Below are 6,814 nucleotides of genomic sequence, written 5' to 3'. Positions count from 1 at the left end.
TGATATCAAAAACATAAAAGGAGGGAGGAGGGGAGTTAAACAGTAGAGCTTTCAGACAGAGGTCAAACTAAAGTGACCATCAATTCTGTATAGAAGAAGAAAGGAACAGAGAAGGACTACTAAAACACTGAGAAAAAAAAAAAGTTAAAAAATGGGAGTAAGTACATACTTATCAATAGCTACTTTAAAGGTCAATGGACCAAATGCTCCAATTAAAGGCATAGGGTGGCTGACTGGATAAAAAAACAAGACCCATATATATGCTGCATACAAGAGACACACTTCAGACCTAAAGACACTCACAAACTGAAAGTGAAGGGATGGGAAAAGATACTCCATGCAAATGGCAATGAAATGTAAGCTGGGGTAGCAGTACTCATATCAGACAAAATAGACTTTAAAACAAAAACTGTAAAAAGAGACAAAGAAGGGCATTACATAATGATCAAGGGAACAATCCAACAAGAGGATATAACACTTGTAAATATCTATGCACCCAATGTAGGTGCACCTAAATATATAAAGCAATTATTAACAGACATAAAAACAGAAATAGTAACACAATAATAGTAGGGGACTTGAACACTCCACTTACACCAACGGATAGATCATCCAAACAGAAGATCAATAAGGAAACATTGGCCTTAAACAGCACACTAGAACAGATGGACCTAGTAGATATATACAGAGCATTCCATCCAAAAACCGAAGAATACACGTTCTTTTCAAAGGCACATGGAACATTCTCCAGGATTGATCACATATTAGGCCACAAAACAAGTCTCCATAAATTTAAGAAGATTGAAATAATACCAAGCATCTTTTCTGACCACAACGGTATGAAACTAGAAATCAACTATAGGAAGAAAATCAGAAAAGCCACAAATACGTGCAGATTAAACAAAATGCTACTGAACAACGACTGGGTTAATGAAGAAGTCAAAGAAGAAATCAAAAAATACCTGGAGACAAATGAAAATGAAAATACGACATGCCAGAATTTATGGGATACAGCAAAAGCGGTTCTAAGAGGGAAGTTTATAGCGATACAGGCCTATCTCAATAAACAAGAAAAATCTCAAATAAACAATCTAACCATGCACCTAAAGGAACTGGACAAAGAAGAACAAACAAAGCCCCAAATCAGTAGAAGAAGGGAAATAATAAAAATCAGAGCAGAAATAAATGAAATAGAGACCAAAAAAACAATAGAAAAAATTAATAAAACCAAGAGCTGGTTCTTTGAAAAGATCAACAAAATTGACAAACCTTTAGCTAGACTCACCAAGAAAAAAAGAGAGAAGGCACAAATAAGTAAAATCAGAAATGAAAGAGGAGAGGTTACAACAGACACCTCAGAAATACAAAAGATTACAAGAGAATACCATGAAAAGCTATATGCCAACCAATTCGACAATCTGGAAGCAATGGATAAATTCTTAGAATCATACAACCTTCCAAAACTGGATCAAGAAGAAGTAGAGAATTTGAATAGACCAATCACCAGTAAGGAGATTGAAACAGTAATCACAAACCTCCCCAAAAATAAAAGTCCAGGACCAGACGGCTTCCCTGGTGAATTCTACCAAACATTCAAAGAAGACTTAATACCTATCCTTCTCAAACTCTTTCAAAAAATTGGGGGGGGGAAGCTCCCTAACTCATTCTACGAAGCCGACATTACCCTGACACCAAAACCAGACAAGGACAACACAAAAAAAGAAAATTACAGGCCAATATCACTGATGAACATCGATGCAAAAATCGTCAACAAAATACTAGCAAATCGCATACAACAATACGTTAAAAAGATTATACACCATGATCAAGTGGGATTTATTCCAGGGATGCAGGGATGGTTTAACATTCACAAATCAATCAACGTGATACACCACATTAATAAAATGAAGAATAAAAATCACATGATCATCTCAATAGATGCAGAGAAAGCATTTGACAAGATACAGCATCCATTTATGATAAAAACTCTGAATAAAATGGGTATAGAAGGAAAGTACCTCAACATAATAAAGACCATATATGAGAAACCCACAGCTAATATCCTCCTCAATGGTGAAAAACTGAAAGCTATCCCTCTAACAACAGGAACCAGACAAGGATGCCCACTCTCACCACTCCTACTTAACATAGTTCTGGAAGTCCTAGCCAGAGCAATCAGGCAAGAAAAAGAAATAAAAGGGATCCAAATTGGAAAGGAAGAATGGAAACTGTCACTATTTGCAGATGACATGATTTTATATATAGAAAACCCTAAAGAATCCACCAGAAAACTTTTAGAAGTAATAAACGAATACGGTAAAGTTGCAGGATACAAATTCAACATACAAAAATCAGTCGCATTTCTATACACTAACAACAAAGTAGCAGAAAGAGAAATTAAAATACCATCCCACTTACAACTGCAACAAAAAGAATAAAATACCTAGGAATAAACTTAACCAAAGAGGTGAAAGATCTGTACACCGAAAACTATAAAACATTTCTCAAAGAAATTGAAGAAGACACAAAGAAATGGAAAGATACTCCGTGCTCCTGGATTGGATGAATTAACATAGTTCAGATGTCCATACTTCCTAAAGCCATCTATAGATTCAATGCAATCCCTATCAAAGTTCCAACAACATTTTTCACAGAAATAGAACAAAGAATCCTAAAATTTATATGGAACAAAAAAAGACCCCGAATAGCTAAAGGAATCCTGAGAAAAAAGAACAAAGCTGGAGGTATCACACTCCCTGATTTCAAAATATACTACAGAGCTATAGTAACCAAAACAGCATGGTACTGGCACAAAAACAGACACACAGATCAATGGAATAGAATCAAAAGCCCAGAAATAAACCCACACATCTATGGACAGCTAATCTTTGACAAAGGAGCCAAGAACATACAATGGAGAAAAGAAAGTCTCTTCAACAAATGGTGTTGGGAAAACTGGATAGCCACGTGCAAAAAAATGAAAGTAGACCCTTACCTTACACCATACACAAAAATTAACTCCAAATGGATTAAAGACTTGAATGTAAGACCTGAAACTGTGAAACTTCTAGAAGAAAACATAGGCAGTATGCTTTTCAACATCGGTCTTAGCAACATCTTTTCAAACATCACGTCTGACCAGGCAAGAGAAACAATAGAAAAAATAAACAAATGGGACTACATCAAACTAAAAAGCTTCTGCACAGCAAAGGAAACCATCAACAAAACGAAAAGACAACCTAACAATTGGGAGAAGATATTTGCAAACCATACATCTGATAAGGGCTTAATCTCCAAAATATATAAAGAACTCATGCATCTCAACAACAAAAAAACGACCAACCCAATTAAAAAATGGGCAAAAGACCTGAACAGACATTTCTCCAAAGAAGATATACAGATGGCCAACAGACACATGAAAAGATGTTCAAAATCACTAACTATCAGGGAAATGCAAATCAAAACTACAATGAGATATCACCTCACGCCCGTCAGAATGGCTATAATTAACAAGACAGGAAACAACATGTGTTGGAGAGGATGTGGAGAGAAGGGAACTCTCATACACTGCTGGTGGGATTGCAAACTGGTGCAGCCACTATGGGAAACAGTATGGAGATTCCTCAAAAAATCAAGGATAGGGCCGGCCCCGTGGCTTAGCGGTTAGGTGCGCGCGCTCCGCTGCTGGCGGCCCAGGTTCGGAACCCAGGGCGCGCACCGACGCACCGCTTCTCTGGCCATGCTGAGGCCACGTCCCACATGCAGCAACTAGAAGGATGTGCAGCTATGACATACAACTATCTACTGGGGCTTTGGGGGAAAAAAAAAAGACGAGGATTGGCAATAGATGTTAGCTCAGAGCCAGTCTTCCTCAGCAAAAAGAGGAGGATTAGCACGGATGTTAGCTCAGGGCTGATCTTCCTCACAAAAAAAAAAAAAAAAATCAAGGATAGAACTACCATATGATCCAGCTGTTCCACTGTTGGGTATTTATCCAAAGAACTTGAAAACACCAATTTGTAAAGGTACATGCACCCCTGTGTTCATTGCAGCGTTATTCACAATAGCCAAGACTTGGAAGCAACCTAAGTGCCCATCAAGGGACGAATGGATAAAGAAGATGTGGTATATATACACAATGGAATACTACTCAGCCATAAGAAACGATGAAATCCAGCCATTTGTGACAACATGGATGGACATTGAGGGTATTATGCAAAGTGAAATAAGTCAGAGGGAGAAGGACAAATACCGTATGACTTCCTTCATTAAGTAGTAGATAATAACAACAATAAACAAGCACATAGGGACAGAGATTGGATTGGTGGTTACCAGAGGGGAAGGGGGAGGGATGAGGGTGAAAGGGATAATTCGGTACATGTGTGTGGTGATGGGTTGTAATTAGTATTTTGGTGGTGAACATGATGTAATCTATGCAGAAATAGAAGTATAATGATGTACACCTGAAATTTTTACAATGTTATAAACCAGTGTTACTGCAATAAACAAAAAATTAAAAAAAAAAATAAGCACCAAGTCTCTAGAAGAAAGTAAAGCCCCTGATTCATAAGCACATCTAACTTCCATGGTATAAACCATGGCCAATTTCAAGCTATCAATATGACATCACTGAACGAAGATTTGTTAAGAGATGATAACAACCAGTTCTCATTAGCTGATACAAGCCAGCTCCAGCATGCCACTGCTTATATCTATAACAGAAAATTAATTTGTTATTAAAAACCTTTTAGGAAAATTCCAGGCCCAGATGTCTTCACTAGCGAATACTATCAAACATTTAAGGATGAAATAATACCAATTTGTGTGTGTGTGTGAGGAAGATCCTGTTTTTGCTGAGGAAGACTGGCCCTGGGCCAACATCCATGCCCATCTTCCTCTACTTTATATGGGACGCCGCCACAGTATGGCTTGATAAGCGGTGTGTAGGTCCGAGCCCGGGATCTGAACCCGAGAACCCTCGGCCACTGAAGCAGAGCATGCAAACTTAATCACTACACCACAAGGCCAGCCCCAAAATAATACCAATTTTAAACAAACTCTTTGAGAAAGTAGAGGAAGAAGTCTCCTCTCTATATATTGAGGCCAGAATTACCTTGATACTAAAAGAAAGACATTACAAAAACAAAACTAAGACTAATATACCTCATGAACTTAAAAGCAAAAATTCTTTAAAATTTTTTGGGAAATTGAATCCTGCTATATATAAGAGTATAATGAATACATCATGACCAAGTGAGGTTTATCCCAGGAATGCAAAATTGGTTGAGCATTCAGAAGTCAATGTAATTCAACATGTTAACATAATAAAAGAGAAAAATTATGACCATCTCAATAGATACAAAAAGGCATTTGAGGGCCGGCCCGGTGGTGTAGTGGTTAAGTTCACGTGCTCCACTTCGGAGGCCCGGAGTTCACAGGTTCGGATCCCAGGAGCAGACATATGCAATGCTCATCAAGCCATGCTGTGGTGGCATCCCATATGCGAAGTGGAGGAAGACTGGTGCAGATGTTGGCTCAGGGCCAATCTTCCTCCCCCCTCCCCCACAAAAAGGGCATTTGATAAAAGACAATACTCATTTATGATAAAATCTCTCAGGAAACTATGAATAGAAAGGAAATTCCTCAGCTTGAAATAGGGCATCTGTGAAAAACTACAGTTGCCATCATACTTAGTATTGAAAGACTGAATATTTTCCTCCTACGATGGGGAACAATGCAAGGATGTCTGTTCTCACCACTGCTATTCAACAATGTACCGAGAATCCTAGTTCGTGCGATAACGCAAGGCAAAAAAGGCATGTAGATAGGAAAAGAAGTAAAATTGTCTGTATTTGCAGGAATATCACGTGCATGTACCTAGAATGCCCTAAGAATCTATAAAAAGTTATTAGAACTAATAAGTGAATTTAGCATGGTCTCAGGATAAAAGGTCAATATACAAAAATCAAGTATATATCTTATGTGCTAGAAATAATTAGAAAATTAAAAATTTTAAATACCATTTGCAATGGCATCAAAAAGCATGAAGTAATTAGGGATAAATTTTATGTAACACATAAAGACTCGTACAGTGAAAACTATAATATATTGCTGAGAGTAGTTATGGAAGATCTAAAAAAATTATGATGTATACATGTTCACATATCAGAAGACTCAAGATTATCAAAATGGCAATTCTCCCCAGTTTGATCTGTATATTCAGTATAATTTCAATTAAGATCCTACCTGGCTTTCTGTGTAAAAATCGACAAGCTGATTCTAAAATTTATAAGGAAATGCACAGGATCTGTAGCAGTCAAAACAATCCTGAAAAAGAGCAGTATTGGAGGACTGACAATACCTGACTTTGAGCCTTCCTGTAAAGCTGCAGTAATCAAGACAGCACGGTATTTGCAAAAGGACAGGAAAGGAGATACGCCACGTGTGTCTGCCATTCTTGCTGCTCCATTTGCATATTGCATTCCCCATGCCCCATGAGCACAAAATTCCAGTGGACCCTTGATGCATGGGAGTTCAGCAAGACTCAAAGCAAGTAAATGGTAAGCATGTTACTTCTGTGACTGAAGACAGCCAGGAGAGGCCACCCATTTGGTTCTATTCAGAACTTACTTCCAACACAGAATCACATTCTAAGAAACACAAGGGACAAAGAAACCCAATCATATCCTTTCTTACATGTGTTACTTCCTTGTGTTTGCCAACCACTTGTGTTGAAAATGATGACAAAGAAGGAAAGGGAAAGATAGAGCAACCCACAGTTCCCGTTCCTTTCAATCCCTCTGTAAAATGGGCA

The sequence above is a fragment of the Ceratotherium simum genome, chromosome X, assembly GCF_057802395.1.
Source record: "Ceratotherium simum simum isolate JZ-2026a chromosome X, ASM5780239v1, whole genome shotgun sequence".
NCBI lineage: Eukaryota > Metazoa > Chordata > Mammalia > Perissodactyla > Rhinocerotidae > Ceratotherium > Ceratotherium simum.
Note: the sequence above shows the minus strand (reverse complement) of the source record.